A 12,314-nucleotide genomic window follows, 5' to 3' on the forward strand; every position below is an offset into this window, starting at 1 on the left:
TTCAATAAGTTCCTGGAGCAAAACATTGTACCGCAGGATTGGAGGCAAGTGAAGGTGATCGCCATCCAAAAACCAGGGAAACCAGCTTCTGATCACAACTCTTATAGGCCGATTGCAATGCTATCCTGTATCCGGAAATTGATGGAAAAAATGATACTCCGTCGTTTAGACCATTGGGTCGAATCAAATGGTCTACTATCAGATACTCAATTTGGCTTCCGCCGTGCCAAAGGGACGAATGATTGTCTTGCGTTGCTTTCTACGGATATTCAGCTAGCCTATGCTCGCAAAGAACAAATGGCGTCTGCGTTCTTGGACATTAAGGGGGCTTTTGATTCCGTTTCTATTGACATTCTTTCGGGTAAACTTCACCGACAAGGATTTTCTCCAATTTTGAACAATTTTTTGCACAGTTTGTTGTCCGAAAAGCACATGCATTTTACGCACGGCGATTTGGCAACTATCGCATTAGCTACATGGGTCTTCCCCAGGGCTCATGTTTAAGCCCCCTTCTTTACAACTTTTATGTAAATGACATCGACGAATGTCTGGCAAATTCATGCACGATAAGACAACTTGCAGACGACAGTGTAATCTCTGTTACAGGAGCCAAAGCTGCCGATTTGCAAGGACCATTGCAAGATACCTTTGACAATTTGTCTGCTTGGGCTTTACAGCTAGGTATCGAATTCTCTCCGGAGAAGACTGAGATAGTAGTTTTTTCTAGGAAGCATGAACCTGCTCAGCTTCAAACACAATTAATGGGTAAAACGATTTCTCAGGTTTTGTTACACAAATATCTTGGTGTCTGGTTCGACTCTAAAGGCACCTGGGGTTGTCACGTGAGGTATCTGATGAAAAAATGTCAACAAAGAGTGAATTTTCTTCGTACAATAACCGGACAATGGTGGGGAGCCCACCCAGGAGACCTTATAAGGCTTTACCAAACAACGATACTGTCTGTCATTGAGTACTGGTGTTTCTGCTTCCGCTCCGCAGCAAACACACATTTGATCAAACTGGAGCGAATACAATATCGTTGTTTGCGTATCGCCTTGGGTTGCATGCAATCGACCCATACGATGAGTTTGGAGTTCTTAGCTGGAGTACTACCATTGAAAAACCGCTTCTGGAGCCTGTCTTCTCGTATTCCAATCAAATGTGAGGTCTTGAACCGTCCCGTGATTGAAAATTTTGAAAGGTTAATCGAACTTAATTCTCAAACGGGTTTTATGACATTGTATTTCAATCACATGTCCCAAAATATTAACCCTTCGAATATTCCAAATCGTGTCGACTTGTCAAATACTTCTGATTCTACTGTGTTTTTCGATACATCCATGATAGAAGAAACTCGTGGAATCCCGGATCATTTACGCGTGCAGCAGATCCCCAAAATTTTTTCCAATAAATATCGAAACATCAACTGCGACAATATGTACTACACTGACGGATCACTTCTTGATGGGTCCACTGGCTTCGGTATCTTCAATAACAATTTAACCGTCTCCCATAAGCTCGATAATCCTGCTTCTGTTTACGTCGCAGAATTAGCTGCAATTCAGTACACCCTAGGGATTATCGAAAAAATGCCCACGGACCATTATTTCATCTTTACGGACAGTCTCAGTTCCATTGAGGCTCTCCGATCGATGAAAGATGTTAAGCACTCTCCGTATTTCCTGGGGAAAATACGGGAACATCTGAGTGCTTTATCCGAAAAATCTACTCAGATTACCTTAGCGTGGGTCCCTTCTCACTGCTCGATACCGGGTAATGAGAAAGCGGACTCTTTGGCTAAGGTGGGCGCAACAAACGGTGATATTTATGAAAGACCAATTGCCTTTAATGAATTTTTCGCATTTGTACGTCAGAATACGATCATCAGTTGGCAAAATTCTTGGACCAAGGGGGAACTGGGAAGGTGGTTACATTCCATAATCCCCAAGGTATCGACGAACCCGTGGTTCAAGGGGTTGAATGTAGGTCGGGATTTCATTTGCGTGATGTCCCGGCTTATGTCCAATCACTATAGATTCGACGCGCATCTCCGTCGTGTTGGGCTCGGGGAGAGTGGTATCTGTGCCTGTGGTGAAGGTTATCACGACATAGAGCACGTTGTTTGGTCATGCCCTGTACACCGTAACGCCAGGTCTAGATTAATAGCTTCCCTGCAGGCCGAAGGTAGACAGCCGGCTGTTTCTGTTCGTGATGTCTTGGCGAGCCGTGACCTACCCTACATGTCCCTTATATACGTTTTCCTGAAATCCATCCACGCCCCAGTTTAGTCCTATCCCCTTCCGCCTACATCCAACCAAACGACAAGAACACGTTAAGACCCCGGATCCGGAAACAGCAATCAGACCCGCACGATACTCTCAAGGCCCGATGGAAACAACCCAATATGCCAGTCCGTAATATCTTGGCCCAGCAGCGGAGCAAATTTAATATGCTGCTTACCTATGGCAATGAAAACCATCAAACAGCAAACCTGTGCTTTTAATGCAAAATATTCTAGCTTTAAGTTAGATTTAGTTTCAGCTCGTAGTCGGCAGCGAGGATAAAAATTTTCTTTTAGTTATTAAGATACTTTAGAAAGTAAGCTACCAGATATAATTGGCGCCGTTAAACATTGAATTGTATTTGTGCCGTGTCAAATAAACTATAGATGAGGAAAAAAATATAATGTTGTGGAAACATTGTTTTATAGCAGAACGTGAAGTTTCAAATGATTTTTTTTCATGCGGTTTAACTGTACTGTTGCTGTGTGTTTTTCATGCGGTTTTACTGTACATCAAAAAATCATATACTGAAGCCAAAGCAAACAATTATTGCACTGTGTAATGGAAAAATGAATTAAAAAATAAGGATAGTAAATACTTCGAAAAACATGGTGCAGCAGGTGAAACTCAAACCCACGACTTCTAAACTCCGGTCTGATGCCTTTCCGATTACACCACCGCAACACTAGACACTCAACATGTATTTTACAGGTTTCATAAATTTTATAGATTTTATAGGCTTTAAAAATATTCTAGATTTTATATATTATTTGAAAGGTTTTATAGATTTAAAAGATTTTATTGACCTCATAGATTTTATAAATACCATTTATTTCTCATAATTTTATAGATATTATTATATTTATAAATCCTTGATGATAACTTTTTAATATTTTTAATTAGTGTTAACTAACAAATACAAATAGCTTGCCACTCAAGATTGCACTTCGACTAGAAAAACAACATGTCACTTCCACAGGTCTCAAAGCGCTTTACTCGCATAAGAACACAAACTTTCACACCTAAAAGGATGGCGACAGGCCACAATAGCACTTCCATTTATTAGTCTATTTCACTATGTTTGTTGCACCGTTAAACTTCCGGGTTGTGGCGGTGAGCCAACCGCAATTAACATTTTTCTGCAGCACAGAACTTTGCTGTCCACGGTTGGGTGCCGCCCAAGGTGCCACCGCTAGTCCTGCGGAATCCGATTGCCACTGAGTGGTAAAACATTTTCATCATATTTTCCTTTCATTCCATAAAAGCAAAATAAAGCTCGTTTCGTGGTAAGCAGCTTTTTTTTTCTTCCGATACTTTGCAGCTCTGCTTGTGGGATGGCTGCAGGAGCCCACTTTTAGAATCTTCAGAGTGTCCGCCTTCCTGTGGTACGAAACTCAATATCTGCGAAGGAAGAGAGGTTGGAAAAAATTAACAACTTGTTGCGAATTGGTTTGAACAGTTCAAAGGAATCGTGTGAGTTCCCATTCTTATGGATTTTAACGAGCACGTAAGGATGATTACTTGGAGAATATTTTTTCGGAACAACAGTGAATAAGTATCGAAAAAAAATATTGAAAAAAGTTGTATTCTTAGTAATTGAATGATAATCAAGAACGTGTACTAAACACATTTTGCTGTTAGATATTGAATTTCTGTGATCACTGAGCAATACAAAGGCTTTTAACGACGCATCCTCATTCCTCGTTTATTACGTAATGAATTTCAAGTGCCATCAAATCATAACCTCCTGAAGGAGTTTACGTTAAGGGTACAGCTTGAATGCTAGACCGACATTAATTATTCCATAATCTAATCCAATTACGTTGCTTTAACTACTCTTGAATTGCCACGCTTCCCGAATCACACTCCGCTGCCTGGAGAGTGTTAATTCAGTGCGGTAATAGATAATGCTTATCGGCTGTCAACGATGCCGCACTATTTTATGATGTCCATGTTCACAGCGTCTTTATTCATGCCTTTGTTTGTTGTTTGTTTACCACACAAAAGCAAATTTAACTTGATCTACAAACACCAGTTTATCACGCAGTAGTGGAAGATTCAGCTGCCCGAAGCATACAAATTCTATTAATCAAATGCAGACAAATTGGTTCTCTTCTTTGGAGGATCCATAATAGACAGTAATGGGGGTTTTACAATCTTGCAATCTGGACTTTAAAACTTTCCGCGGTTCAATTGCCTAATTGGACCAAAAATTTATAATTTCCACGCACTGCTTCTGTGTGTGATAAGACGTGCTCGTTTAGGGCGCTTACAATGAGTGGTTGAATAACTCGTCCGTGCGGAATACCAAGCACCAACGCATATGGGTGTAACTTAGTTACACTGCGGGAACGGCCAGGTCTGCGGGTAAACGCTCGATTAGAAGATAACGATGTGAGGATAGACGCCAAACAACGCTGATAAAATCAACGAAGCGTGCTGAATCCATTCAACAATAATTTATCCGCTCAACGCTGTTTTATCTGCTTGAGCGGCCTGCCGAATGAAAGAAAAAATAGATTTTTGATTGGAGCGATGTACGTGCAAGGACTCCGGAAGCTCTAGGCGACATTTCGGGCGCCAGATCGATGACAAAGAATATATGTAATCCTGCACTGGTGACAGTTGGTGTCAAACTCGTCGTTGACTAGAAATCAATTTGTGTTGTGAACTGATTACAAATTCCGATCGTAGACTTCGGCGCTTGTCATGAAGGAAATTGAATTTTTTCCCATTGTTGCGTAGCCTATTTTCTGCTTGTAAACAGCCCATCGTTTCAGCGGCAGATAAACAAATCAGATTGCAATTTTTATTGGAACCATGGGATAAATTTTATCGATTAGTAATCAAATCAATCATACTCAGGAAAATACGAGAATCATTCCACGCCTATTCTGAAAGAAACTGTTTCTGATTTGAATAGAATTTGGCTGATTCTGATATGCCGTTGATGTGTAAAATCCCACCAAAAGTTTTGGCACATGTTTTTTCGTCAAAAATAGTTTCTCAAAGAGATACTTTTTTTTTATATTGACGTAGGAATACGGCTTTCTACACTATACAAGGGCATGTGTAAACTAAAAATAGACTTTTCTAGAAATACGTTCATTTAACGTTTCATTTGAAATAATTTTGATTCCTAATACCTTTACCTTCTACAGTCGAATCCCTCTATTACGACAGTTTATATAGCGACAAATCTCTCTATAGTGACATTTTCCATGGTCTCTTCTGCTTTATACTCATAAAAATTCTTCTTTTTATTGCGACAATTCTCTATAACGACGGTCGCTATAAAGCGATTCAACTGTATTTTGATCCAATCATCAATGCAACGGAGGTGATTAACGACAAAAAAAACACTATAAGATTTACCTAAACAAATCTCGATACTAATTCTCATTTTTTATATGAAAGCAACTTTGAATATTTAATCTTCATTATTGCAAAGCATCCAAAGTACACCAAATGAATGTCATCAATAGGAGTAGAATTTTGCTTAATGGTAATAATAATTCCCTAGTCTGAAAGAAACAAACTGAAACAAACTTCAGTTTCTCTAATGTATCTTTCGCTTTCATTGGTTATTGCTCCTATCCAGTCTATTACATGTGTCATCTGACTGCGGACTTATGAGTTCATAATCGTTCCGTCTTCAATTGCTCTTGGAATCAAGGCTTGCGTAAAGAAGTGTGTTTCTCAGTGGAGCTATTTTATTGATTACTTAATTATTATTTGAAATTTATATAGTAATTTATTTGAAATTGAATGCTACTTCAATTTCTGTCCTGTTTAAATTTCGTCTATTCAATCCCAACTCTCAAATTATGCCTAGTTACAATAGTAGTTCGGATACAACAGTCTCCCTTAATTGCAGGAAACGTGCGCCTGTGCCTGGTCACGGTTGCTACCGCGAGAGCAAAGTTTTCCCATTAACATTCTCGCTTGTCTTACGCTTGTCAGTAATCTCTCAGGAGGACTGTGAACTAAATTCCATAATCCTCCAACACTTCGAAATGAAGTTTTTGCTTGCATTGCGCCATTTCTTCCGCCTGCTCACAGTGCAACGCATAGCAAAAGCGACTAATTCATGAATTTTAAATAATTTCTCAACCCGGTGTAGTAAAGGAGCACCACTCCCAAAGCATCTTTAATGTTTATGCAGGACAGTTCTGAATGATTGCACTCGCAAACTTTTGTCGTCCGCAAGATTTTCCTGATTCACACCAAGATACAGAAAAAAAATGCTGAACAGTGTTTACATTACCATCACAGAAGATTATTTTGTGCTAAGAACTGATAAGCGGACGCCTGGTTTTACTTTTCTTCCTGCACTTAACTGTCCGCGAGGTTGTTGGCGGCTGAAGGGAAAACACAGAAACTTCTTCCGTCGGCTTTGCTCAGTCGGATTCAGATATCTAAAAGTGCGACGCCCGCCGTTGTCTAGCTTGGCTACGAGAGGGTGGGTTGCAAAACGGGAGGCACTGCGACAAACTAGGGAGCATAAATTGTACGATGAAGTAATCCATCTGCAATAACCACAACAACCCCACAGCAACGGGGGCCTATTTTGATAAATATTTACTGGTGGGTGTGAGTGCCGATAATAGCACTCACTTGCAACAAAACAACCCACCCTACTCAGAGCTGTATTTCCTAGATGGTGACGAGCGTTGGTTTAGTCTCGAGCTTAGATTGCCCACCTCATATGCCGGTTGTTGAGCGTTCAAGTGCAAACCGTCCAACAGAATTAGAGGTAAGATGCCTTCAAACACAGGACCAAGACTGTTGACAACAATCGTCAAACAAACCCGTCTCGAAGTGAGATGCGTTATCTATTCTTAGATTAAAATCTATACATTAGTTATTCTATGCTTGAATACAGAATGATGAAACTATCGATTCATTCATACTAACCGTATAATTCTCTACTCATGCCACAATAAAAGCGTCTAAGGAATATGCTAATGAGAATTATCTTTGTTTACGTCTACAAAATGAAATTAATCATCTTGATGCTCTAAGTAGCGTCACATAGTCCTCGAAATATTTTGAACTACTCACTGTCGGTCGTTTCTCCTCTTTGAAGGCAATCAATGAAGGTTATCCCACGAGCATTCTATAAAATCGATGCCATGACTCTGTCAGCAGATGGGCCCGTTCCATTGTTGTTTCGTTTTGTACAATCGACTGTTTGATTGGTTTCGTGCAATCATCATCTCAGCACTTATGGTGCCGTTAAAATTCTGGTTTTACTTCTAGGCGAAGGACCAGACTCTTTCAGTATGTTTCGTTCCCGAATTGTCATCATAGCAATGTAACATAGGGTAGGTGTTCCAGTAATGGAGGGTCTAAGCACCAGTGATTTTTAAAAACGAGAATATCATTATTCATATCGCAAATATCCAACACATGTTACTTTGGTGTAATTGCAAATATCATAAATTGTCATGCACAATTACAGTTTGTATATGTTATAAACAAAATATGTATGAAAAATGAATAATTGTGAACCAATCTTATGTACCAGTGATGGAGGCAATGTTCCTATAATAGTGGAAAATGTGCCAGTAATGGTGGCAGTCGCGATTCAGTTTTTTGATGCTCTAAGATAGCATCCTAGACCTCTTTCTTCACCGTGGTTAAACGTCTAGCAAAGCCTTGGTGTTACATTGCGATTTGGAACTTGACCTTCTGTTTTTATACACAGGCTAGCGCTATGATTCTACTGACACTAACAGTCTTCTCACGAGCCAAGAATCGAATCTACTACAACTGGCTTGCTAGGCCAGCATCGTACCTCAAGACCAGCTGAGAGATAGCATAAGCCGTGATAATTATTCGCTTTGAGTTTAAAAAAGTTTTGAAAAATGAAAAATGAATACTTCATTTTCTACTCAGACGAAAACGAATTGTTGACTCAGGTATCCCATAATGCCTAGAAGCACCGTAAATCGTTCTTCCACCGCTTTCGATATTAAAATGTAAGATCAACGGTAAGTGGATTGTATTGAGTGAACCCGAATCAGATTTACACACGAGAGTAGCTCGCGCACCAAAGTTTGTTTACATCTGCTCAGTTACAAACCAAACCTCAAATGTTGGCTGAAGCACTACCACTATTACTGGAACAGGGGTACCAAAATTGTTCCTATAGTGGAGTTTCAATTTATTCAGTATTTTGATGATTATTTGTGATTTTTTCGATTGATTATGGTAAGAACAATGGTTAAGAACAGTTCTACAAAGACTGTTGCCACTGAAATCGTGTTTACATTGATATTTCAGGCTACGAAATTTCACTGTTACGTTACAAATTTCGTTGCTGTTTTTTTAACTCTCGAATGAATTAATAAATACGAAATGTTTGAATGAGATTTCAAGCCATTATAGTTAACCAAATCGTAGACATATTTCCACAGAATCAATACAAATTATCTGATAATATAAAATTATCCCGAAAAATGTCTTAATAACGCTAAATTCTGGTATACCACCACTACTGGTACACCCACCATTACTGACACACCTACCCTATTAACTTTATTTTTGATATTATCGGCAGGTGAATATTACAAATAGAAGTACTGAAGGTCACGACGATGTTAATTATTTTTAAGCAGAGATGTTAAAAAATGCACTCTCAGTGTTCTTTATTGATGACTGTAAAACATGTATTTAAGAAATGCTTTATTTCCGAGAAAACAATTTCATCTATGAGACAGACAAAAGACATTCCTGATAGTTCGTACGTATTCTTTAGTGTACGAGCAATCCCGAAAAAAAGGAAGAAAACATTTTAATCTAACATTTCTGATCTTGTTGAAACAATGATGTTCCTATGGGCTAAAGGTGTCACATTGTGCTACAGTGCGTTTTCGATTTGATCGACAGTCGTTTTTATCACAACTCTCTAAATCCACGTTTGATTTTCTCACGCTTTCTATTTCGATCTCATCACGCTCCTTCCATTCGCAAAAATGCAATGGAGAAAAATATTATAACCTTACTTTTTTTGTTTAATCTTTCGAATCTTGAACTTATTTACATTCCATTGAACTATGAAATTATATCCAACAAAAAATATCGATTTTTATCATTTCGCCAAATTAATGATGAAATTTTTTTCGACCGCGATAAAATTGAACTAGCACTGTATTACTTTTTTTCGAACCACGACTAAATTTTGAAAAAGGTTTATGTGAAAATGTCATTCAGAATATTGTTATTTATAGAACCAAAACGGTTTGATTGATCCTTCGGCAAATTGCAGATAATAGTTTTGTATTCAAAAAAATATATAAATAGACAGCGAAGAAAAAAAAATGTAAAAAAATATCTGTAGAGTAGTAGAGTAGTGAGGGGCAAAAGTACGCACTTAATTGTTTTTGCAACAGAACAATTGCAAACAATTATTATAAAATTCGGTTTTGTGTCCAAGCGGTACATAAACCTTTTGTCTTTAATATGTCTTACCAGAGTTTTTCGAATTTTGTTTATAGCATGAGAGTTTCACTTTTTATTATCAAATGCGAACTTTTACCCAGTATGCGGGGCAAAAGTACGCAGTTCACGCGGCAAAAGTTCGCACTGCATGAACAGTTTTTTTATTATACTATCCTCAATAAAGTTAATTGTTTTTTGCTAGTTTTGTACTGATTCTTTTTAGTTGCGTTAGAGCGGTGCCCCGAAACAATTTTCTTATTTCCGGAAATCCGGTTTTCTGGGGATATGTTCCGAATCTTAGAAACTTTATGAATATTTTAACAGAATTCTAGAGACCCGAATACGACACCAGATGTCATACTAGATTTCAAAATAGCGACTTCCGGTTTACGCAAAACAAGCATAAATGATTGAATACCGTCCGATCTGGGTATTTCTGGAATCGACTTTATGTTCTGAGGTCAAAAATCAATTTCAGATGCTAATTTTAAATTGAAGATGGTGACTTCCGGTTTGCGGTAAACAGTAAAAATTGACCAAATACCACCCCATATGAGTTATTTCGGATTCGGAATGATGTCAAGAGACCTGAAAACGATTCCAGACGTCATCTTGAATTCCATGATGGTGACTTCCGGTTTCCGGAAAACAACCCAAAATGGCCGAATACCGATATGTGTATTTCACGGATTGGGTTGATGCGCAGACACCAGAATTCAACATTAAACGCGATTTTTAAATTCAAGGTGGTGACTTCCGGATTCTGAAAGAACATCCAAAATTGACCAAATACCATCTCATATGAACACTTTTGGATTCGGAATAATGCCAAGAGACCTGAACACGACACCAGACGAACTGAAAGTCACCATCAAGGTTTTTAAAATGGCGTCTGAAGTCGATTTCCAGTCTCAGTGCATCATTTTGTTTCCAGCAATACACATATTGGGGGGTACTTGACCATTATGGGTTGTTTCCTAGAAACCGGAAGTCGACTTCTTAGAACCCAAAGTGGCGTCTGGTGTCATAAAATAGTTTCAGAGCATCATCCCGATTCCGAAAATACACTTATTGGAGGGTATTTGACCATCTTAGGTTGTTTTCTAGAAACCGAAAGTTGACATCTTGAAATTCAAAATGGCTTCTGGGCCATTTTCCGATCTGTGGGCATCATCCCGGTTGCGAAAATAAATATTGGATGGTATTTGACCTTGTTTGTCCATTGTTTCTACGGCTTCTATAAGCCCCAATTTATCGCGGATCATTTCGAAAGCATATCAACAAAACCATTAAAATGGTTGTAAGATTCTATAAATTAAATCATAAAACCATAATTTTCCTTAGTTTTGGAGCATATTCGCATAGCACCGGTTATTCTTGAATAATTTCTGTAGAAAAACATTGTTATTAAACGCTTTTTTCATTACAGTTAATGGCACTTAGTGTGTACTTTTGCGCGTTTTTGAGTTTTCCAGCTGGTTTGAGTTTTATGACAAACTTTAAAATATGTTCGGCAAAAAGTAGGAGGGTGGTATTCAAGACACGACCGCATGACGTTGGACTACGGTATTCTTATATTCCATTAAAACAAATGAAAAAGAGAATTGCAACTCTAGTATTTGCTGCAATTTTATCTAACAGTGCATTTCTGAATGCTGAGACGCTGAAACGTTATAAATAATAATATATAGTAAAAGAATTGATATCTTTTATTTAATCGCTGTCATTTCATACATATTCGAATCAAACCTTTGTTTGTAGCTGCACTACCAAGACAATCATTTAATTGAGCGAATTGGTAAAATTCTCCTATTTAAGCAAAAAGCAAACTTAACGAAACTATCTGAAATTGGAGCCCAGAACAATTCAAACGAAAATTTTAAATTTGAAAATTGTTTGACATTAAATCGATAAAACTCATGCTAGGTTAGCTCCAGCCCAGCATATAACTTCATGTATTTGAAAAAATACGTTTATTTCAATAACTTAATATAGCAAGAGCTCAAATACACGTTTTTCGGTAGTTGTTATCAAGGTTTCGGCGAGTGACAGGAAAATATCTTAACTTCTTCAATTGTGATATATAGCATTTCTAATTGTTTTGTTATTTTTCACGATAGCGACAAGTTTGTTTCTTTCTCTGTGTGCGAGAAACAAAATCAAAACCGCGCACCGAGAAACAAAAACGAAAATTCAATGAATGCTCATGGAGAAAACTTGCAACTCTTTTTACCAAATTTATGATACTCAAAAGAACCTGTTTTGATCTAAATGAAATTTCTAGTAAATAAGTGTTGATCATTCATAGGCAGTAATTTTTTCTCGATGAATAAAGACTGGCTGAAGAAGTTAAAATCGCTGCTGTAAATTCAAATTCACAACTGTGTTCGTTAAGACGTTTTAATATTTTTAATGACAATAATAATCTTCGATAAACACCCGCTATAGTTATCCACACACACGCTATAACTATCTATACACACGTTAAAACTATTCATACACACGCTGTAGCTATAGTTTTTTATACACACATGCTAAAGCTATCCATACACACGCTATTCCTATCCATACATCCGATACAACTAT

General features: G+C 38.0%; 1 protein-coding gene across 6 annotated transcripts in view; it reads right to left on the bottom strand.

The window, feature by feature from the left end:
* The window catches only part of LOC129729248 (neuropeptides capa receptor), a 238,301-nt gene that overhangs the window by 176,207 nt on the left and 49,780 nt on the right, over positions 1-12,314 (bottom strand). For 4 of the 6 annotated variants that reach the window (XR_008728663.1, XM_055687753.1, XM_055687754.1 and 1 more), the window contains one exon: positions 3,305-3,683. The exons of 1 other annotated variant lie outside the window; for it this stretch is intronic. The gene's annotated coding sequence lies outside the window, so the exon portion shown is untranslated. Of the gene's footprint in view, positions 1-3,259; positions 3,684-12,314 lie in introns of all 6 variants that reach the window. One more of the 6 variants, XM_055687755.1, reaches the window with a different exon arrangement.

This window comes from Wyeomyia smithii, chromosome 3 (genome assembly GCF_029784165.1).
Source record: "Wyeomyia smithii strain HCP4-BCI-WySm-NY-G18 chromosome 3, ASM2978416v1, whole genome shotgun sequence".
In the NCBI taxonomy this organism is placed as follows: domain Eukaryota; kingdom Metazoa; phylum Arthropoda; class Insecta; order Diptera; family Culicidae; genus Wyeomyia; species Wyeomyia smithii.